The sequence below is a fragment of the Mesoplodon bidens genome (genome assembly GCF_964165515.1).
Source record: "Mesoplodon bidens genome assembly, chromosome: 2".
In the NCBI taxonomy this organism is placed as follows: domain Eukaryota; kingdom Metazoa; phylum Chordata; class Mammalia; order Artiodactyla; family Ziphiidae; genus Mesoplodon; species Mesoplodon bidens.
Genome location: NC_138177.1, coordinates 25,870,721 through 25,894,764, shown reverse-complemented (window position 1 = coordinate 25,894,764; position 24,044 = coordinate 25,870,721). Strand labels below are relative to the sequence as shown.

General features: G+C 37.0%; 1 protein-coding gene across 5 annotated transcripts in view; it reads right to left on the bottom strand.

Moving 5' to 3' along the window:
- The window catches only part of POU2F1 (POU class 2 homeobox 1), a gene marked incomplete at its 5' end in the record, with an annotated part of 184,644 nt that overhangs the window by 60,329 nt on the left and 100,271 nt on the right, over window positions 1-24,044 (bottom strand). The gene's annotated exons all lie outside the window — the stretch shown is intronic.

The window sequence follows — 24,044 nt, the reverse complement described above, 5'->3', positions numbered from 1 at the left end:
TGTGTGTGCACATAGAGCAGAACAGTTAAAAAAGTACAAGTTAGAAACCTCAGGCAGTATTTCTAAAAGGATGCTAACTTCTGCCATTATATATCCTAGCTAACTGCTAGCAAATGTATCACTTTAATAGAATAATTAGGTAGATCACATGACTCACAAGAGCTCTTTAAGGTTTCTTTGAGATAATTATTTAAAAAGTGTACATATATTTCACCTCCTTGAAAAAGCCCATAGTGATTGTTCTCTTACGGTTTTTCCTAAAATTTCTCATAGATAGGAAATATAGAACTACTTAGACATATACAGCTAATGAAATTAAAAGAGTACATGCTTGTGTCAAGTAGTGAGAAACTAGTATGAAATAAAATTTAAGGTAACTAGGGTCACTTCCATAAGCCACATAGAGAAGTTTCCCTATTTTAAAGTTGCACATTTTGTCATTAGCTGCTGTCTCTATCTTGATGCAGGAAATCATTACTTAAACATCAAGATTTTAAGATTGTGCACCATTAGAGAAACATGCTCAAGATATATTAAATAAATCAACAATGCTAAAAGAATATAAGATTTTGAAAAACAGAGACAAGCACTTAGAGATTAACATATCACCAAATGAAGATGTCTTCCAGAACCAAATATTTCACTCTCATGGAGACCATAAAAATTCCACACACTGGTTCCATTTTCAAGTTCTCATAAAAATGATAACAAGATTCTTGGAAATCACAAAGAACTATATAATGCAAGACTGACACATTTCTGGTATCTCTGCTACAAAGCCTACTCCAATGTCCTACAGGTAATACTATTTAAGTGCCCTGGCTCAGCCTCTTGGGGGTGGGGAGGGGTGGCATAAAGGTATGACATCGAAAGCATGGTTTGGTGAAAAAAAATACTTAGACAACAACTCAGATAAGCAGAGGTCTAAGGCAGGTATTTTTTAAAAAATTAAGGTGCTGAGGCTCCATTGGGAGGTGAGAGGTAGAAGTAGACATTACATAGAAATCATTCCTGTAGAACATAATGACATAATCTGGGCTAAAGAAAGGAGAGGGGAACAGATACACACACACATGCACCCTAATCAGACTTGAGTATGAAGACAGTATGGAGAGACGGGGATGCTGGGAGCCAAAACCAAATGCGTGCCTGAGAAAACAGCAACATCCAAAGGAGCAACCAGGGAAATTAAAAGGCTGGGGGAGAGGGTGAATTACATAAGAAGTTTAACATAAGATATAGTATAGAGTTTGAGAAACCCTAATAAAACATCTAAGAAAGGTGATCCAGAGGAATTTAGAAATGACAGAGGCCACAGCTGAGGAGTTTATAAGGTTGTCACTAGAACAGTATTACTGAGGTAAACTTCACAGATCTTGTATACAACACCTCCTTGGTGAAGAAACAGAGATTAAGGGATATTAAATCAATGGCTCAAGATGTCATAGCTAGTTAGTGGAAGAGGTAAGACAAGGAATGGGTCCCTGATTCTACCTAAATTCACTCACAGAGAAGTGGTAGTTGATATTAGGAGAGTAAAAATGTCTATTAATTAAGAATGGATATATGGATCTTCCTTAACTAACGATGGGGTTACGTTCTGATAAACCCTTCCTAAATTGAAAATATCATGAGTCAAAAATGCATTTAACACACCTAATCTACAGAACATCATAGCTTAGCCTGACCCATCTTAAATGTGCTCAGAACACTTAATGTTGACTATCTCATGTAACTTACTGAATAATGTACTGAAAGTGAAAAACGAATGGCTGCATAGGTGCAGCATGGTTGTAAGTACTGGCTGTTTCCCCTCCCGATCATGTGGCTGACTGTGAGCTGTGGCTGCCGCCCAGCATCTAGCCCAGGAAAAGATCAACATATGGTTTTTGCACCACCATAAAGTTGAAAAATCCCAAGTTCGAATCATGGTAGGCTGGAGACCACATATAGAGAAAAGAAGGTTGAAGATAAGAGGGCACCTACATTGGAGATGTAAAGACAAAGAGTCAGAGGAAGCAGTTAGAAAAGTAGGAAACAACCCCCTCAAGACCAGTGTGCCTCAGGAGCCAGAGAAGACAGAGCTGCAAGGACAGGGTAGTTTAGTACTATAATCAAATGGTACAGAAAATATAAGGATTAAGTACTGAGAAAGAAGAAAGAAAATAATCTAAAGAGAACAGAAGAAAGGCATTAATAAAGGTAAGACTAAAAATTAATGAAATAGGGGGAAAAACACATAACAGAAACATCACCTCGGTTCTTTCAAAAGAATCATATAACTTACAAACATCTGGTATGTTAAAATAAAATAAAAGAGAAGGAGCAAATAATTTAAGGATAACAGAAAAGGCACAAGCAAAAAATGTCACAGAAACCAAAAAAGATATTGTGAACCAATAAAATTAAAACTTAGAAACAGATAACTCTCTAGAAACTATAACTTATCAAGATTGACTCAAGAAGGAAAAAAAAAAAAGAAAAAAGCCAAAGAGTCCCACAGCATTTGAAGAAACTGAATTAGTAGATAAAAATCGCCCCAAAAAGAAAATGAAAAGCCCAGACAATTTTACTCTGCTTGCTTCCAAAAATTCAAGGAAAAAATAATTCCAATCCTATACACCTTTTCCAGAATGGGGTTAAAAAAAGGAAACACTTCCAAACGTTTTATGAGGCCAGCATAACCTTGATACCAAACCCTGATAAAGATAAGTATGAAAAAGAAAAAAGAAAAAGCAAAAAACAAGCCAGCTTTACTCATTAAATATATGGAAATATCCTAAATAATAATAACAAAAATAATCTAGTAAGATAAAATATTGTGACTAAAATGCATTTATTCCAAGAATGCAAGATTGGTTTGGGGTTAAAAGAAATTCACATAATATGATTACCTACATTCATTGAAGGGGGAAAATCATACAATCATCTCAAAGGATGCAGAAAAATGCTTACATGAAATTCAATATCCACTTATGATAAAACTTCTAGGTGTAGGAACAGAAAGAAGCTTCTCTAACTTGACAAAGAGTAACATTAAATGCACTCCCTTTAAGATTAAGAACAAGATAAGGGTGTTAGCTATTGGAAGGCTTAGCCAGAAAAATAAGGCAAGAAAACAGGTAAGTTGGGAAAAAGCAATAAAACTTTCTTCTTAGATAAACTGATTATGAATATAGACTATCCTAAGGAATATAACAATTTATTATCAGAATAAGACAGTTTAATAAGGTTGCAACACACAAAATCTATTTAAAAATTGCCTTTGTTATACACCAAATGAAAAAAAATTTGAACAATTTTATTTATAGCACTTCAAAAATATAAAGTCCTGGGAATAAATCTCTCAAACTACAGCAAGTCCTATAAGCAGAAAATTATAAAACTTTATTTTAAAATAATAAAGAAGAGATAAATAAAGGCTCACTTATTGAAAGACAACATTGTAAAGAAATCAGTTCTTCCCAGATTCATCTATGGATTCAAAGCAATTTCATATCAAAATCTCAACAAGCTATTTTCTTTCTTCTTTTCTTTCATTCTCTTTCTTGGGGCGGCGTGTGTATAATTGACAGGCTGAATCTAAAATTTAAATAGAGAGGCAAAGAGCCAACATGTTCTTTAAAACAAAAAGTAGAGGGACTTGCACTATCAAGATATCAAGACTCATCACAAGGCTAAAATAATTAGGACAGTGTGATATCAGTGCAGGGATAAACAAACAGACCAGAAAAGAGAGTCTGGAAACAAAGCACATATCTTTGGACACTTGAAACGTGACAGAGGTGGTACTGCAACTCAGTGAGGAAAGGATGCAGTTTTCAATAAATGGATAACTAGGTATCAATTTGGGGAAAAAATGAAATTATTATAGCTCAATTCATACCATACCAAAATAAATAAAGAAAGAAAAGTAAAAGAAAAAGAACATTTCAGGAGGATTGAAGACCTAAGTGTGAAGTGCAAAACTATTACATTTTTAGAAGACAATGTAAGAGAATATCATTATAACCTTGTTAAAGGGAAGGATTTCTTTACATGACCCCAAACTTGAAAAGACATAAATTTAACTACTTACAAGCTTTGTTCATTAAAGGACTATGTAAAATTAATGAAAAAGAGAAAATATTTGCAATACGTACAAACAACAAAGGATTAGTATCAGAACACACAAAGAACTCCTATGAATCAATTTTAAAAAAACCCAATAGAAAAATAAAACAGGGAAAAGAAATGAATAAGAAAAGAAGAAACATAAATGGCCCACAAACTCAAGAAAGGATATTCAACATCCTTGGAAACTAGGGAAATACAATAAAATACCAATGAGATAGCATTTTACACCCACTAGATTGGCTAAAACTACAAAGTTGGTTAATAGCAAGTTTTGGCGAGACTGAAATTCTTGTCTGTTGTTGGTACCAGTATAAATCAGTACTAACGCTTTGGAAAATTGGTTGTGGCTGGCAGTACTGAGTAACACTGGAAAAAGTTCGGCAATTACACTATTAAATAAATACTCTAGAGACTTTTTCACACATATGCATCAAGAGATAAGTACAAAATTATTTATAGCAGTAATGTTTATAATAGCAAAAGCCTAAGAACAATGAAAATGTCCATCAGTAATAGAATGGATAGAAAAATTGTGGTACATTCATATAATGGGATTATATATCCAGTGAAAATGAATTACAGATATATGTACCAACTTGGATGAATCCCCAAAACATAATGTTGAACAAAAGAAACCAGTCATGGAATATATATAGTATGATTCAACTTACAAAAGGGAAACAGGTAAATCTAAGTAATATATTATTTGAGGATAATAAATACATAGATAAAAATGGAAAGAAAAGCAATGTGATCATTAACACTAAATTCAGGATGATGGTAACCTCTGTGGTAGAAGCGTATGATCAGAGTGGACCTACAGTGGCCTTCTGGGACATGGTAACTGTTTTGTGGCCAGAGTGGTAGACACATGAGTGCTTAAACCATACATACATGTTTACATACAGGTTTTTACAATTACTGCTTTTATATTAAAACAGTAAAAGAAAAACATCAACAATGACCAAAGAGTTGCAAGAAGTTTTGGGGACACATCCAGATAGCAAGAAGCAAAGAAAAAGGCAGGTGGTAATGAAGTCAAGGTGCTAAGTCGGGCTTATTTATTCCAGTAAGTCTAGCAGTGGTGGGAGCGAGAGAGGATGGTAGTTCAAAGGGGTAGACAGGGTGGAAGGAAAGGTTTATAGGCTGATGAAACCTGAGTCTATTGAAAGATTGAGAGGAAAGATTCTATAGGAAGAGATACACTGAAGATGTTAAGAACAAAAAGGGGCAGGAACCTGAAGGATATGAGAAGAGACAGAATTAAGAGGGAAATGTAGAGGATTATAATCATGGAGAAGAAGAAGGATATTTCTTTCTTTCTTTCTTTCTTTCTTTCTTTTTTTTTTTTTTTTTGGCCACACCACGTGGCTTGTGGGATCTTAGTTCCTCAACCAGGGATTGAACCCGGGCCCCCTGCAGTGGAAGCGTGGGGTCCTAACCACTGTAAAGCCAGGGAATTCCTGTTCTTTCTTAGATGCAAAAGAAAAGGAGGAGGTGGTGAAAACAGAAAAACTGTAAAGCGATGAGGAGGAACGTGGTGGGGCTAAATCAGATAGCTACAACTTTCTAAGTAATCAAAAGGTAGTCATTTTCAGAAAACAAAAGCAGCAAAACAGAAATAAGATAGGAAAGTTCTGGACAAGAGAAAAGATTTGGGAATATGTAATGAGGAATGTGACAGAGAATCATTAGAAGTGAATCCAAGGACACCAGCTACAGTGAAGGCCCAGCCGAGAGATAGGTGAAATCTACATGGAGTTTAAGAATTGGCAAGTCCTATCTCCCAGGAAGTTCTGTTTCTTTCTTCATAGTCAGCAGTCAAGGATGAAATATGCAAAGGTTTCCTCTCTTGACAAATAGTTCATACTTCCCAGATTTGCAGAGGTTTCAGGCTTTTCAACTCCTTTCAGTGCCCAGATCATATGCTACCTTTCTTTATGTTTCCCACCTCTCAAACACAAAAGCAATAATCTATAACTTCTATTTACTACTGCAACACATTTGATACTTCTTCAACATTTTGTAGGAAGGAAGAGAGAGATAAAACTGAGCTACAATACACACAAACATACCATGCTAAGGGAAAGAAACCAGACTCAAAGGGTACATCTGTATGATTTAATTTATACAACATTTTAGAAAAGGCGAAACTGAAAGGGACCATCAAAAGGAATGAATAAACCTCCCTGGTTTACAAATGAGAAAAAAAAATACACAGAATCACTTCCACTGAAATAACTGAGTTGGACAGTAATTGAGCCCAGGCTGAAATATAGAACTCCTTGCCTCTCTTCCCATTGCTCCTTCTACTATACCATTGTATGACCAAGGAGTCCAACTCAACACTGACTAGTGAAGAATATTAACTAAGTGACTAACCAGTAATTGCAACAAGGTCAGGATCATAAAGAGACAGGAGATGATGAGGTGTAAGAATTTTGAACCTTTGGTTTCCACCTCACAGCTTGTTACTCCAGCTATTTAACTTTACAATAAAAAAATTTTTTAATGTACCAAATCAAACTTTACAGTTCATGAGAAATAATACCATATTGAATAAAGACAACTTTTGGCAAAATATGTCTCCAAAACACATCAAACACATCAAATGTTAACAGATACATGAATTTGTATTTTTCAAATTCGCTATCATGAGTATTACAATTAGTGATAACAAATTTTTGTTCAATTTCACTTTTCCTAAAATAGCTTCCTTTCAATTTATCCTTCAATGTTGTCTCCAAAGCAATCAGTCTCTAATGTGATCTGTCTCTTAAAAAAGACTGACTTCTTAAAACTGTCACTGTTTGCAGATGACATGATACTATACATAGAGAATCCTAAAAATGCCATCAGAAAACTACTAGAGCTAATCAATGAATTTGGTAAAGCTGCAGGATACAAAATTAATGCACTGAAAAATCTGAAGGAGAAATTATGGAAACACTCCCATTTACCACTGCAACAAAAAGAATAAAATACCTAGGAATAAACCTACCTAGGGAGACAAAAGACCTGTATGCAGAAAACTATAAGATAGTGATGAAAGAAATTAAAGATGATACCAACAGATGGAGAGATATACCATGTTCTTGGATTGGAAGAATCAATAATGTGAAAATGACTATACTCCCAAAGCAATCTACAGGTTCAATGGAATCCCTATCAAATTACCAATGGCATTTTTTACGGAACTAGATCATCTTAAAATTTGTATGGAGACACAAAAGACCCAGAATAGCCAAAGCAGTCTTGAGGGAAAAAAACGAAGCTGGAGAAATCAGACTCCCTGAATTCAGACTATACTACAAAGCTACAGTAATCAAGACAATATGGTACTGGCACAAAAACAGAAATATAGATCAATGGAACAACATAGAAAGCCCAGAGATAAACCCATGCACCTATGGTCAACTAATCTATGACAAAAGAGGCAAAGATATACAGTGGAGAAAAGACAGCCTCTTCAATAAGTGGTGCTGGGAAAATTGGACAGCTACATGTAAAAGAATGAAATCAGAACACTCCCTAACACCATACACAAAAATAAAGTCAAAATGGATTTGAGACCTAAATGTAAGACCGGACGCTATAAAACTCTTAGAGAAAAACATAGGAAGAACACTCTTTGACATAAATCACAGCAAGATTTTTTTTGACCCACCTCCTAGAGTAATGGAAATAAAAACAAAAATAAACAAATGGGACCTAATGAAACTTCAAAGCTTTTGCACAGCAAAGGAAACCATAAACAAGATGAAAAGACAACCCTCAGAATGGGAGAAAATATCTGCCAACGAATCAATGGACAAAGGATTAATCTCCAAAATATATAAACTGCTCATGCAGATCAATATTAAAGAAACAAACAACCCAATCCAAAAATGGGCAGACCTAAACAGACATTTCTCCAAAGAAGACATACAGATGGCCAAGAAGCACATGAAAAGCTACTCAACATCACTAATTATTAGAGAAATGGAAATCAAAATTACAATGAGGTATCACCTCACACCAGTTAGAATGGGCATCATCAGAAAATCTACAAACAACAAATGCTGGAGAGGGTGTAGAGAAAAGGGAACCCTCTTGCACTGTTGGTGGGAATGTAAATTGATACAGCCACTATGGAAAACAGTATGGAGGTTCCTTAAAAAACTAGAAATAGAATTACCATATGATCCAGCAATCCTACTACTGGGCATATACCCAGAGAAAACCATAATTCAAAGACACATGCACCCCAATGTTCATTGCAGCACTATTTACAATAGCCAGGTCATGGAAGCAACCTAAATGCCCATCGACAGACGAATGGATAAAGAAGTTGTGGCACATATATACAATGGAATATTACTCAGCCATAAAAAGGAATGAAACTGAGTCATTTGTTGAGACATGGATGGATCTAGACACTCTCATACAGAGTGAAGTAAGTCAGAAAGAGAAAAACAAATATCTTATATTAACGCATGTATGTGGAACCTAGAAAAATGGTATAGATGAACCGGTTTGCAGGGCAGAAGTTGAGACACAGATGTAGAGAACAAATGTATGGACACGAAGGGGGGAAAACCATGGTGGGGTGGGAATGGTGGTATGCTGAATTGGGCCATTGGGATTGATGTGTATACACTGATGTGTATAAAACTGATGGCTAATAAGAACCTGCAGTATAAAAAAACAAACAAACAAACAAAAAACAACTAATAGTAAACTTTATTTGGGTTATTTGTATGGAAATATGTTAATATAAATGTTTCAGACATTACATGAAATTTCTAAAAATCTTATATGTTCTGGTATGTTATAAGTCATAATTCTAGTTATTACTTTAAAATGTATATCTCAGAAATAACTAAATTTCCTTGTCAATTGCATTATTATGAACTTTCATCAAATCTTTAACCATGGTCATTTTTAAGTCTTTTGTCATTTACAGACAGTTCTGGGTGTACTCTGATGCTTTTGCAAAAATGTTCCTATAAAAGGGTTTCATCTTCAAGGAATCCATGGAAAAGACTCTGACAAGTACAGGTTTCTGGTAACTGACTATAGTGCTGAACTGAATGAATAAGCATTTTCAGAACTCTAATGGAAAACTGATGAATTCATAAAAGTGCTAACAAAACATCAAGATGAAAAAAAATTAGTTACATGGGACTGAGTGAACTGATGAGGATGATTATAATTTTTGTGACTTTCTGTTTGAATGAAAAAAAAAATCCCACAAGGACTCAGAGGCAAAAAATATACAAATCAATGTTCACAGCAAAGTAAAGGAGCTGTTGTTACAGTGGAGGATTCCTGGACTGAATGTCAATATTATGACATAGCATGAGTGTGTTTTGTATTTGGTAATTGCAATCATTGTTGCTTTTGTTGAGGTCATCCATTTACAATGCTTGGTGTCAGTTGATTTATCTCTTGTAAAAATAAAATACAGTGTGTGTGTGTGTGAGTTGTGAAAAAAAATGGATGAATGGGTAAAGAAGATGTGGTGTGTGTGTGTGTGTATGTACACACACACACACACACACCAAAAAAAATGGAATATGACTCAGCCATTAAAAAGAGGAAATCTTGCCATCTGTGACATGGATGGACCTTGAAGGTACTATGGTAAGTGAAATAAGTCAGACAGAGAAAGACAAATACTGTATGATTTCATTTGTATGTGGAATGTAAAAAGCAACCAAACAAAATAAATAAATGAACAAATAACAAGAAACACTTAAAAAAAAAAAAAAAAGACTGACTTCTGCTTTTCAAAATTCTATCCAGGAGTGCCTTTATTTTTTTTGGTAGAGGGAGGACAGTCTTCTCATTATCCTAAACCTGTTGTCATTTCTCCACGAATGAGAATGGATATCTATGCCTTATGAACATTTATTTTAAAATGTATAAATGAGGGATGAAATACAACATACTAGAGAAGGAAAGACAAAGACAGGAAGAGAGGAGGTGTCAGAGAGAAAACTAAGGTTATATCCTCACAATAGGATCAAAATGCAGACCCCCTCCACCATCCTCTTTATCTCTCAAAGTCTAAGTTATTATTCAACATCCAGCCCAGAATCTACTTTCTTTAGGAGGACTTTAAGGGTCAACCTAACTATAATCCTTCCCATATTATAACTCCTATACAACCTAGTTTTTTTTTTTTTTTAAACTGTTTACAGTTTTAATTTGCTTAGTAAACCAGGCCTGGTTTACTAAGGGGTGGTTATCTAAAGATAATATTAAACTATCACAAACTATAAAATTGAGTCCTTTTTAAATTTTTATTTATTTATTTATTTATTTTTTGCGGTACGCGGGCCTCTCACTGTTGTGGCCTCTCCCGTTGCAAAGCACAGGCTCTGGACGCGCAGGCTCAGCGGCCATGGCTCACGGGCCCAGCCGCTCTGCGGCATGTGGGATCTTCAGGACCGGGGCATGAACCCGTGTCCCCTTTATCGGCAGGCGGACTCTCAACCACTGCACCACCAGGGAAGCCCGAGTCCTTTCTTTAAATTGAAGTATAGTTGATTTACAATATTGTGTTAGTTTCAGGTGTACAGCATAATGATTCGGAGTTTTTGCAGATTATATTCCATTATAGGTTATTACAAGGTATTAGGTATGATTCCTTCCTTGTGCTGTATAGTAAATCCTTGTTGCGTATCTGTTTTATGTATAGTAGTTTGTATATATGAATCCCATATATATTGAGTCCTTAATGCTTAAAGCAATTTAAAAATATATGTACTTTCATTTTTAAAATTAATTTTTATTGGAGTATAGTTGATTTACAATGTTGTGTTCGTTTCTGTTGTACAGCAAAGTGAATCAGTTATACATATACATATATCCACTCTTTTTTAGATCTTATTCCCATATAGGTCATTACAGAGTACAACCTAGTTTTTAAGTACATTTAATCCTGACTTAAGAGATAACATTTAATATTTTCCAAACAGATCAACCCTTTGAGGCCTCAAAATTAAAACTTACAGTAATATTACACTTTAATTATCTCTTCAGGATCTAGTTATATCTGAAGGAAACCATGATACTTTAAAAAGGAAATAAAAATCTCTTCTTTCTAATGTCAGTGACCTCAGATTTTTTTTTTTGCTAAATGCATGGGCTTGAGGTAGAACACATAAGAATAAAGTACTGTCACTGCTCTCAAGCAAAGTAAGGCAGAATATGGTATTTGCTCTAAGAAAGGTACAACGTGCTTTGAGAGTTCTATTGTGGCTAAGAGGGAGAGAGGAGGTTTTAAAGGGGGTCTGGTGTTACAGAGTGAGGCCTGAACCACCAAAGTGAGGAAAGTAAAATTCGAAGGGTTCAGATGTAAACATACCTTATTACTACCCTCTACTCATCTCATTATTACAAGACATTCTAACCATAATATAGAGGGAGATGCAAAAAGACACTGTTGGGCGGGGTGGGGGAAAGGAAGGATTCGGTTTCTAACATTATTTCCTGAGGAAAAATGAATGCAGCGTTGCTACTTTAAAAGTGTATTATTCAACTCATTAGTAGGCTCTAATAGGAAAAGAAAAAAAAAAGGAAAATAACAAGTGTAACAAGGATGTGGAGAAACTGGAATCCTTGTACATTGATTGTGGAAATGTAAAATGGTTCAGCTGCTGTGGAAGAGTCTGGTGGGTCTTCAAAAAGATAAACATAGAATTACTATATGATCCATCAATTCCACTGTTGGTATATACCCAAAAGAATTGAAAACAGGTACTCAAACTAATCCTTGATCATGAATGTTCACAGCAGCACTATTCACAATAACCAAAAAGTGGAAACAACCCAAATGTCCATCAATAGATGACTGGATAAACAAATCATGCTATATCCATACAATGGAATATTATTCAGCCACAAAAAGGAATGAAGTACTGATACACGCTACAACATGGATGAACCTCGAAAACGTTTTGCTAAGTGACGGAAGCCAGGCACAGAAAGTCACATACTGTATTACTCCATTTATATGAAATCTCCAGAAGAGGTAAATCCACAGAGACAGAACACAGATTGAGGGTTGCCAGGGGCTGGGGGGAGGGGAAAATGGAGAGCAACTGCTTAATGGTTTCCTTTTGGGGTAATGAAAATATTTTAGAACTAGATACAAGTGGTGGTTGCAACACTGTGAATGTACTGCATGTCACAGAATTGTTCACTTTTAATGGTCAATTTTATGTTATATGCATTTCACCTCAATTGAACAAAAGCAAAAATGAATCTGCAGCTGTAGGACAAATCTGACAGTATAAATCTTACTGCCGTATCAGTTCCCTTGCCTATAGCAGCCAGTCTCATCTAACTAATTGGTCACTTACACTCCACTACAGGCCAAGGAACAAGAGAGTTACCACCTCTAATGGAATTGTTTATGAAAATAAGAATAACAATTTCTTGAATGAGAGATTCTGAACATGGGGTTTGTGAAAGCTATTTTTCATCACTAAGCAGCTGTATTTTGTATAATATCTACTATATTTTAATCTGTAATGAAAATCACATTATATACTACTACTTCAATTAAACATATACAATAAAGAAAAAAGTATATTTTTCAGATTTTTATTTGTCAGTAAATTTAAGGCAGTCAAAGTGAAATTCAACAACAGTTAAATTACAGATGTCCTATAGGAAATAAGGACAATATCTGTGCCTGTCACTACATTACCTTGATAAGTAGCACAAATTCCAAATGAAGTTCACAGAAAGTCAGGCAACCACTGGGCATAACTAACACAAATCACAGCTAAAAGATCTTCAAGGAAAATGTAGCTTCTACGTGTGTATGTGTGTGTGTGTGTGTGTGTGTGTGTAGGTGGTTTCTTCGAAGTGAGTCACCATAAAATGGGAGGAACCTGGGATAATGGAAATCCAGAATGAGCATCACTTATGGCTATAGAAAAATTCTATGTTACTACAAAACAAGACACATAATCAGAACTGATGATGCTACAGATCATCCATGGGATGGATGATTATTACATATCTGCTAAAAACTTCCACTGCTATTGTATATTCTTCATCTCCTAAGAAATGGTATATGTTTTGGGACCTCCCTGGTGGTCCAGTGGTAAAGAATCTGCTTTCCAATGCAGGCGATGCGGGTTTGATTCTTGGTCGGGGAACAAAGATCCCCCAGGCCGCGGGGCAACTAAGCCCGCATGCCACAACTACTGAGCTCACTTGCCTCAACTAGAGAGCCTGCGCTTCTCAACTAGAGAGAGAAAACCCACAGGCCACAACTAGAGAGAAGCCTGCGCATCGCAACGAAAGATCCTGCATGCCTCAACAAAGACCCCACGTGCCACAACTAAGACCCAATGCAGCCAAATAAATTTTTTAAAAAAAGAAAAGAAAGAAAGAAATGGTATATGTTTTACTTTTCTGTTGTTTTTATGTAGATGACTGCACATCAGTGATGCATGATAAGATTTCTATAAATGGTTGATGTTTGTTGAATTAAGTTGATCAGGATGAAAGGTTCTATTTAAACAGATTTTTATTAGTTTTATTCTTAATTGTAGAAAAATGATTTGTGATCTACCAACTATTGAGATCAAGTCTTTTTCAAATAACTTAAACATGTTACATAACAGGAATACTCTGAGGACCAAGAAAACCAGAAGGAAAGTCCTTATTCTAAAATTCTAATATCATAGTAACAATGTTGTTTACAAAAATCTAGCAAACATTTGCTCTGTTCCATCTTTCACCTGCCTTGTAATCTAGTCATATGTTCCTTACTCATCTTTAAGATGTGAGCCAGGTAAATGGTGGCAGTTTCCTGCCTTCTTTGGAAACACAAAAATTCCCTGGAAAGCTGCAGCAAAACTCATTACCCTGATTTTATCTGATGTCAGGGTTCCTGGTTTGAATTATGACCCTTTGCTACCAATCCTTCTTACATTGCTTATTTATCTGGATGAACTATCTACTCCCAGACTTTTTTATTGCATTCTAGTCCCTGGTTTCATTTTCCCAATATCACAAGGACATCTTAATTGCCTCTGTCTTAACCCTAGCCTGCAGGGGGCTAGTGTGCCACAGCTAGCCGGGAGGGAGTCCGGGAAAAACTCTGGACCTGCCTAAGAGGCAAGAGACCATTGTTTCCGGGTGCCTGAGGAGAGGGCATTCCTTCCCTGTCTGCCCACAGAAGGCAGAACACTGCCTAAACGAGCTCCAGAGACAGGCACGAGCAGCGGCTATCAGCTCGGACACCAGAGATGGTCATGAAACGCTAATGCTGCTGCTGCAGCCACCAAGAAGCCTGTGTGCAAGCACAGGTCACTATCCACACCTCCCCTCCCAGGAGCCTGTGCAGCCTGCCACTGCCAGGGTCCTGTGATCTAGTGACAACTTCCCCGGGAGAACACACAGAGTGCCTGAGACTGTTGCAATGTCACGCCGGCCTCTGCCGCCTGAGGCTCACCCCGCACTCCAATTATAACTACCATACCCCTCTTTCCCCACCGCCTGAGTGAGCCAGAGCTCCCTAATCAGCCGCTGCTTTAACCCTGTCCTGCCTGGGTGGGGAAAGTTCCCTGAGGGCAACCTACACACAGAGGTGGGGCAAAAACCAAAGCTGAACCCCAGGAGCTGTGCAAACAAGGAAGAGAAAGGGAAATTTCTCCCAGCAGCCTCAGGAGCAGCGAGTTAAATTCCCACAACCAACTTGATGTATGCTGCATCTGTGGAAAACCGGGACAACGAATCATCCCAAAATTGAGGTGGTCTTCTTTGGGAGCAACTGTAGACTTCCGGTTTCCTGTCTGCAACTGACTTGTTTCTGATTTTTATGTTTATCTTAGCATAGTTTTTAGTGCTTGTTATCACTTGTGGATTTGTTTATTGGTTTGCTTGCTCTCTTCTTTTATTAAAATTACTTTTTAAAATTTTTAATTACTTTATTTTTTTAATTATTATTTTTTCTTTCTTTTTTTTCTCCCTTTTCTTCTGAACCGTGTGGCTGACAGAGTCTTGGTGCTCCGGCCTGGTGTCAGGCCTGAGCTTCTGAGGTGGGAGAGCTGAGTTCAGGACATTGGACAACCAGAGACCTCCCGGCTCCATGTAATATCAATCAGCAAGAGCTCTTACAGAGATCTCCATCTCAATGCTAAGACCCAGCGCCACCCAACGGCCAGCAAGCTCCAGTGCTGGACGTCTCATACTAAACAACTAGCAATACAGGAACACAACCCCACCCATTAGCAGAGAGGCGGCCTAAAATCATACTAAGTTCACAGACACCCCAAAACATACCACCAAATGTGGCCCTGCCCACCAGAAAGACAAGATCCAGACCCACCCACCAGAACACAGGCACCAGTCCCCTCCACCAGGAAGCCTACACAAGCCACTGAACCAACCCTACCCACAGGGGGCAGACACCAAAAATAACTGTAACTACGAACCTGCAGCCTGTGAAAAGGAGGTCCCAAACACAGTAAGTTAAGCAAAATAAGAAGACAAAGACATATGCAGATGAAGGAGCAAAGTAAAAACCCACCAGACCAAACAAATGAAGAGAAAACGGCAGTATACCTGGAAAACAATTCAGAGTAATGATAGTAAAGATGATACAAAATCTTGGAAATAGAATGGAGAAAATACAAGACACGTTTAACAAGGACCTAAAAGAACTAAAGAGCAAACAATGATGAACAACACAATAAATGAAATTAAAAATTCTCTAGAAGGAATCAATAGCAGAATAACTGAGGCAGAACGGATAAGTGACCTGGAAGATAAAATAGTGGAAATAACTACTGCAGAGCAGAATAAAGAAAAAAGAATGAAAAGAACTGAGGACAGTCTTAGAGACCTCTGGGACAACATTAAACACATCAACTTTTGAATTATAGGGGTCCCAGGAGAAGAAGAGAAAAAGAAAGGGACTGAGAATATATTTGAAGAGATTATAGTTGAAAACTTCCCTAATATGGGAAAGGAAACAGTCAATCAAGTCCAGGAAGCACAGAGAGTCCCATACAGGATAAATCCAAGGAGAAATACTCCAAGACACATATTAATCAAGCTACCAAATATTAAATACAAAGAAAAAATATTAAAGGCAGCAAGGGAAAAGCAACAAATAACACACAACGGAATCCCCATAAGGTTAACAGCTGATCTTTAAGCAGAAACTCTGCAAGCCAGAAGGGAGTGGTAGGACATATTTAAAGCGATGAAAGGGAAAAACCTACAACCAAGATTACTCTACCCAGCAAGGATCTCATTCAGATTTGACAGAGAAATTAAAACCTCTACAGACAAGCAAAAGCTAACAGAATTCAGCACCACCAAACCAGCATAACAACAAATGCTAAAGGAAATTCTCTAGGCAGGAAACACAAGAAAAGGAAAAGACCTACAAAAACAAACCCAAAACAGTTAAGAAAATGGTAATAGGAACATACATATCGATAACTACTGTAAAGGTAAATGGATTAAATGCTCCAACCAAAAGACACAGACTGGTTGAATGGATACGAAAACAAGACCCATATATATGCTGTCTACAAGAGACCCACTTCAGACCTAGGGACACATACAGACTGAAACTGAGGGGATGGAAAAAGATATTCCATGCAAATGGAAATCAAAAGAAAGCTGGAGTAGCAATTCTCATATCAGACAAAATAGACTTTAAAATAAAGACTATAGAAGAGACAAAGAAGGACACTACATAATGATCAAGGGATCAATCTAAGAAGAAGATATAACAATTGTAAATATTTATGCACTCAACATGGGAGCACCTCAATACATAAGGCAAAGGCTAACAGCCATAAAAGGGGAACTTGACAGTAACACAATTATAGCAGGGGACTTCAACACCCCACTTTCATCAATGGACAGATCATCCAAAATGAAAATAAATAAGGAAACATAAGCTTTAAATGATACATTAAACAAGATGGACTTAATTAATATTTATAGGACATTCCATCCAAAAACAACAGAATACACTTTCTTTTCAAGTGTTCATGGAACATTCTCCAGGATAGATTATATCTTGGGTCACAAATCAAGCCTTGGTAGATTTAAGAAAATTGAAATAGTATCAAGTATCTTTTCCGTCCACAGTGCTATGAGACTAGATATCAATTACAGGAAAACATCTGTAAAAAATACACACACATGAAGGCTAAACAATACACTGCTTAATAGTCAAGAGATCACTGAAGAAATCAAAGAGGAAATCAAAAATACCTGCAAACCAATGACAATGAAAGCACAATGACCCCAAACCTATGGGATACAGCAAAAGAAGTTCTAAGAGGGAAGTTTATAGCAATACAATCCTACCTCAAGAAACAGGAAACATCTCCAATAAACAACCTAACCTTACACCTAAAGCAATCAAAGAAGAACAAAAAAACCCCAAAGGTAGCAGAGGGAAATAAATCATAAAATCAGATCAGAAGTAAATGAAGGAAACAACAGCAAGGATCAATAAAAGCTGGTTATTTGAGAAGATAAACAAAATTGATAAACCATTACCCACACTAATCAACAAAAAAATGGAGAAGACTCAAATGAATAGAGTGAGAAGTGAAAAAGGAGAAGTAACAACTGACAATGCAGAAATACAAAGGATCATGAGAGATTACTACAAGAAACTATATGCCAACAAAATGGACAACCTGGAAGAAGTGGACAAATTCTTAGAAAAGCACAATCTTCCAAGACTGAACCAGGGAGAAATAGAAAATATAAACATGCCACTCAAAAGCACTGAAATTGAAACTGTGATAAAAAAAAAATCTTCCAGCAAACAAAAGCCCAGGACCAGATGGCTTCACAGGTGAATTCTATCAAACATTTAGAGAAGAGCTAACACCTATCCTTCTCAAACTCTTCCAAAGTATAGCAGAGGGAGGAGTGCTCCCAAACTCATTCTACGAGGCCACCATCACCATGTTACCAAACCAGACAAAGATGTCACAAGAAAAGAAAACTACAGGCCAATATCGCTGATGAACATAGATGCAAAAATCCTCAACAAAATAACTAGGAAACAGAATCCAACAGCACATTAAATGGATCATACACCATGATTAAGTGGGGTTTATCCCAGGAATGCAAGGATTCTTCAATATATGCAAATCAAACAATGTGATACACCATATTAACAAACTGAAGGATAAAAACCATATGATCATCTCAATTGATGCAGAAAAAGCTTTTGACAAAATACCCATTTATGATAAAAACTCTCCAGAAAGTAGGCATAGAGGGAACTGACCTCAACATAATAAAGGCCATATATGACAAACCCACAGCCAACATCATTCTCAATGGTGACAAACTGAAACCATCTGCTCTAAAATCAGGAACAAGACAAGGATGCCCACTCTTGCCACTATTATTCAACATAGTTTTGAAACTTTTAGCCACAGCAATCAGAGAAGAAAGAGAAATAAAATGAGTCCAAATCGGAAAAGAAGTAAAGCTGTCACTGTTTGCAGATGACATGATACTATATATAGAGAATCCTAAAGATACCACCAGAAAACTACTAGAGCTAACCAAAGAATTTGGTAAAGTAGCTGGATACAAAATTAATGCACAGAAATCTCTTGCATTCCTATACACTAATGATGAAAAGTCTGAAAGAGAAATTAAGGAAACACTCCCATTTACCACTGCAACAAAAAGAATAAAATACCTAGGAATAAACCTACCTAAGGAGACAAAAGACCTGTGTGCAAAAAATTATAATACACTGATGAAAGAAATTAAAGATGATATAAACTGATGGAGAGATATACCATATTCTTGGGTTGGAAGAATCAACATTGCGAGAATGACTATACTACCCAAAGCAATCTACAGATTCAGTGCAATCCTTATCAAACTACCAATGGCATTTTTCACAGAACTAGAACAAAAAATTTCACAATTTGTATGCAAACACAAAAGACCCCGAATAGCCAAAGCAATCTTGAGAAAGAAAAACGGAGCTGGAGGAATCAGGCTCCCTGACTTCAGACTATATTACAAAGCTACAGTAATCGGGCTTCCCTGGTGGCACAGTGGTTGAGAGTCCGCCTGCCGATGCAGGGGACACGGGTTCATGCCCCGGTCCGGGAAGATCCCACATGCCGCAGAGCGGCTGGGCCCGTGAGCCATGGCTGCTGAGCCTGCGCGTCCGGAGCCTGTGCTCCGCAACGGGAGAGGCCACAACAGTGAGAGGCCCGCATACCGCAAAACAAAAAAAAAAAACAAAAAAAAAAAAGCTACAGTAATCAAGACAGTATGGTACTGGCACAAAAACAGAAAATATAGATCAATGGAACAGGATAGAAAGCCCAGAGATAAACCAACACATATATGGTCACCTTATCTTTGATAAAGGAGGAAAGAATATACAATGGAGAAAAGACAGTCTCTTCAATAAGTGGTGCTGGGAAAACTGGACAGCCACATGGAAAAGAATGAAATTAGAACACTTCCTAACACCATACACAAAAATAAGCTCAAAATGGATTAAAGACCTAAATGTAAGGCCAGACACTATAAAACTCTTAGAGGAAAACATAGGAAGAACACTCTTTGACATAAATCACAGCAAGATCCTTTCTGACCCACCTCCTAGAGAAATGGAAATGAAAACAAAAATAAACAAATGGGACCTAATGAAACTTAAAATCTTTTACACAGCAACGGAAACCATAAACAAGACGAAAAGACAACCCTCAGAATGGGAGAAAATATTTGCAAACGAAGCAACTGACAAAGGATTAATCTCCAAAATATACAAGCAGTTCATGCAGGGTCAATATCAAAAAAAAACCCAAACAAACCAATTCAAAAATGGGCAGAAGATCTAAGTAGACATTTCTCCAAAGAAGATATACAGATTGCCAACAAACACATGAAAGAATGCTCAACATCACTAATTATTAGAGAAATGCAAATCAAAACGACAATGAGGTATCACCTCACACCAGTGAGAATGGCCATCATCAAAAAATCTACAGAGAGTAAATGTTGGAGAGGGTGTGGAGTAAAGGGAACCCTTTTACACTGTTGGCAGGAATGTAAATTGATAGAGCCACTACGGAGAATCGTATGGAGGTTCCTTAAAAAACTACAAATAGAACTACCATATGACCCAGCAATTCCATTACTGGGCATATACCCTGGGAAAACCGTAATTCAAAAAGAGTCATGTACCACAATGTTCACTGCAGCTCTATTTACAATAGCCAGGAAATGGAAGCAACCTAAGTGTCTGTCGACAGATGAATGGATAAAGAAGATGTGGCACATATATACAATGGAATATTACTCAGCCATAAAAAGAAATGAAATTGAGTTATTTGTATTGAGGTGGATGGACCTAGAGTCTGCCATACAGAGTGAAGTAACTCAGAAAGAGAAAAACAAATACTGTATGTTAACATATATATATGGAATCTAAACAAACAAAAAAATGGTTCTGCAAACCTAGGGGCAGGACAGGAATAAAGACACAGACGTAGAGAATGGACTTGAGGACACGGGGAGGGGGAAGGGTAAGCTGGGAGGAAGTGAGAGAGTGGCATGGACATATATACACTACCAAATGTAACATAGATAGCTAGTGGGAAGCAGCCGCATAGCACAGGGAGATCAGCTCTGTGCTTTGTGACCACCTAGAGGGGTGGGATAGGGAGGGTGGGAGGGAGATGCAAGAGGGAGGGGATATGGGGATATATGTATACGTATAGCTGATTCACTTTGTTGTAGAGCAGAAACTAACACAACATTGTAAAGCAATTATACTCCAATAAAGATGTTAAAAATTAAAAAAAAAAAAAGAGTGGTGGTGGGCGAGAGAGTTTCTTCTACTCTAAGCTACTTCGTTTACCAGTGCTCTGAAACCCAACACCTCCCTTCTCCTCAGGAACTTTGATTCCTGAATCATCCATCCTTTCTTTACCACTCCCCTCCTAGTAGATTTCTCCTACCTTATAAACAGACTTGACCTCCTCTCCCATTCTTTCCTTCCTTTTGTTCAATATAGCATCATCACCATACTCATACTCATAGTAAATACTAATTATTGAGCACTTACTGAGTTACACATCTACTTGCTTTCAAAATCAATTCTATGCAATGTATTATTATTATTTATTTCCATATTATAGCTAAGAACACTGTGGCACATAAGGAAATAATGTGCCCAAGGTAACATAACTAGTAAGTGAAAGAACCAGGATCTGAATCCAGATGGTTTGGTTCCAGGGCCAAACTCTTAATCACTGTGCTACACAGCTTCTCATAGAGCTTCTATTAAAAGAGTTGCCTACATTTATCTTTCCTTGCCTCAACTATTCACTTCTCTATCAACAGCAACTTTTTTCCCTGCCACTTACCTAAAACCTTTTAAAAAGTCCCTAGTATACAGAACAAATAAACAACAAGGTACTACTGTATAGAACAGGGAACTATATTCAATATCCTGTAATAAACCATAATGAAAAAGAATATGAAAAAGAAATATATGCATAACTAAATCACTTTGTTGTACAGCAGAAATTAACACAACATTGTAAATCAACTATACTTCAGTAAGATAAAGTTTTTAAAAAGTCCCTAGTAACTACTAACTGTCAAATCCAAAGGTCACATTATAAGTTTTCTATGTCTCCACCTCTTTGCAAGACTTGATTACACTGAATACTAACTCCATGAACTTTGCTGTCTGGTTCACTTCTTTTTTTTAAAAAAATATTTATTTATTTATTTATTTGGTTGTGCCGGGTCTTAGTTGCGGCAGGCAGGCTCCTTAGTTGTGGCAGGCAGGCTCCTTAGTTGTGGCATGTGAACTCTTAGCTGTGGCATGCATCTGGGATCTAGTTCCCAGACCAGGGATGGAAACCGGGGCCCCTGCATTGGGAGCACGGAGTCTTAACCACTGTGGCACCAGGGAATTCCATGTTGGGTTCACTTCTGATCTCCACGGTTGCTCTTTCTTAGACCACTTAAGCATTGTCCAAAGGAAATTTATGTGATGATGGAAATGTTTTATATATATGCTATCTAATGTGGTAGCCACTAACCACATGTGGTTACTGAGCACTAGAAGGGTGGCTAACTTGACTGAACTTTTAATTTAATTTTAATTTAAACAGCCACATGCAGCCTGTGGCCATCCTACTGGACATCCTACTTCATGCGCTTCTCTTCCTCTGTCTGCCCTTTCTATGTTGTAGAAGAGTTTTGCCCTTGGTCCTCTTCTCAGCTATTCCACTCTCTTCCCAGCAGTATCTCCCTGCTAAATACTTTCACATCTATATAAGCAGCCAGATTTCTTTCCTCAGGAACATATCTCTATCTTCAATTACTCACTTCTTCACCTGCAAGTACCATATGGCACCCAAATGCAACATCTTCAAAACAGAATGTCACCTCATTGTCAAGTCTACTCCTAGCTCAGGCAGTCCCTACTCAGGTAATGATGCTACGTCTATCCCAGTCCCAAGCCAAATACAGGTATTCATTTTAGATTACTCCCTTGCTTTCTTGCTTTTTTTTTTACTCCCTCTCAATCTCCTCTCCTCCTCTCGCAAATGCTTATTAAATCTGACCCCTGGCTTCCACTGCCACTGCTCTAAGCCAGAATGCTATATAATGGATCTAATGGAAACAGTAATGGAGTCTAGTTTTTTGCTTCAAGCAAGATTAAAGTATAACATGGCTGGAAAAATCTTTTATACTTAGAAAAAAGGAACACAAAAAAGTGGCATGATAGGAAGCTAAACTGCTTTGTAAGGAAGAAGGGAGAATATTACAATCTCACAATCTGTGCCTAAAGCATCCTTTTAGAAACAAATCTTATTAATATTCCAAATTCTATTGGTAATGAATAAAAATGAAATGGATACTACCTTTAAAATCTTAATTTTTGTTACTGGGTTAACACTTGGTGAAAAGATCAATTGCTCATTCACTCACTTAACAAAAGTATAATCTTAATTAAAATGTCACTTAGTATTCTCATAAGCTCTGCAGTATACCCCAAAACAATAACAAAAAATTCCCCACATGCAGCAAAGGGCAGGGCCAGGGCAAGTTTCTCATTATGTAGTGGTCAGAATCTCTTAGAAGCCATGTACTTTAACTGACATCTACCAAACCAAACACTAGAGGACAGCCATCTTTCCTATAAGTGTTTGACTTTTTGCTTCTAGACCACCAAGAAGAGAGTAATATATCCTCCATCATGCTCCTGAGGCTCTAGAGGTGCTCCAGCCAATTTCAATGACCTGTGGAACTACCCACTATTTAAAACATCACTATGAAGGAAAACCAAGAAAAATCAGTATCGGTATTGGTATTTCCACCCTGAGGCTTATAAGAGCACTTGGGCCAGTGCAGAATGAAGCCTACACAGTAAAATACGTAATACATTTAAAATAATAATAATAATAGTAATAAGAATATTAGTAATAACCCTTGGATAAATGTAAGTTCAAAAGAAAATGGCCATCCCAGCGGTGCCTCCAAAAAAAAAAAAAAAAAAAAAGAAAATGGCCCTGTGGAGTCTGAAATGTACAATTGCTATACTCTGTTTTAATGAGAACTTTATGTGAGGCCTGTTCCTCAGTGAATTTCTGAGGCTTTGACTGAAAATGCTGGTATTTCATCTGGAAATATTTTCCAAAACTAGCGCTGTTTCAAGACATCAAGATTCTTCAATTATTATGAAAAATAGCAGATATATTCACTGGTGCACTGGTCTTTTCAACATCCTTTGTCCTCATCTTGGAGAATATGATGTCTGATCATGCTCTCTTAAGAATATAACTCCCTAATATTAGCCATGGCACTAATAAGTCCCACAGAACAGATGCATCATTGGTTGCTAAGAACTTCTGACAGTATTTTTGGAATGCCACTTC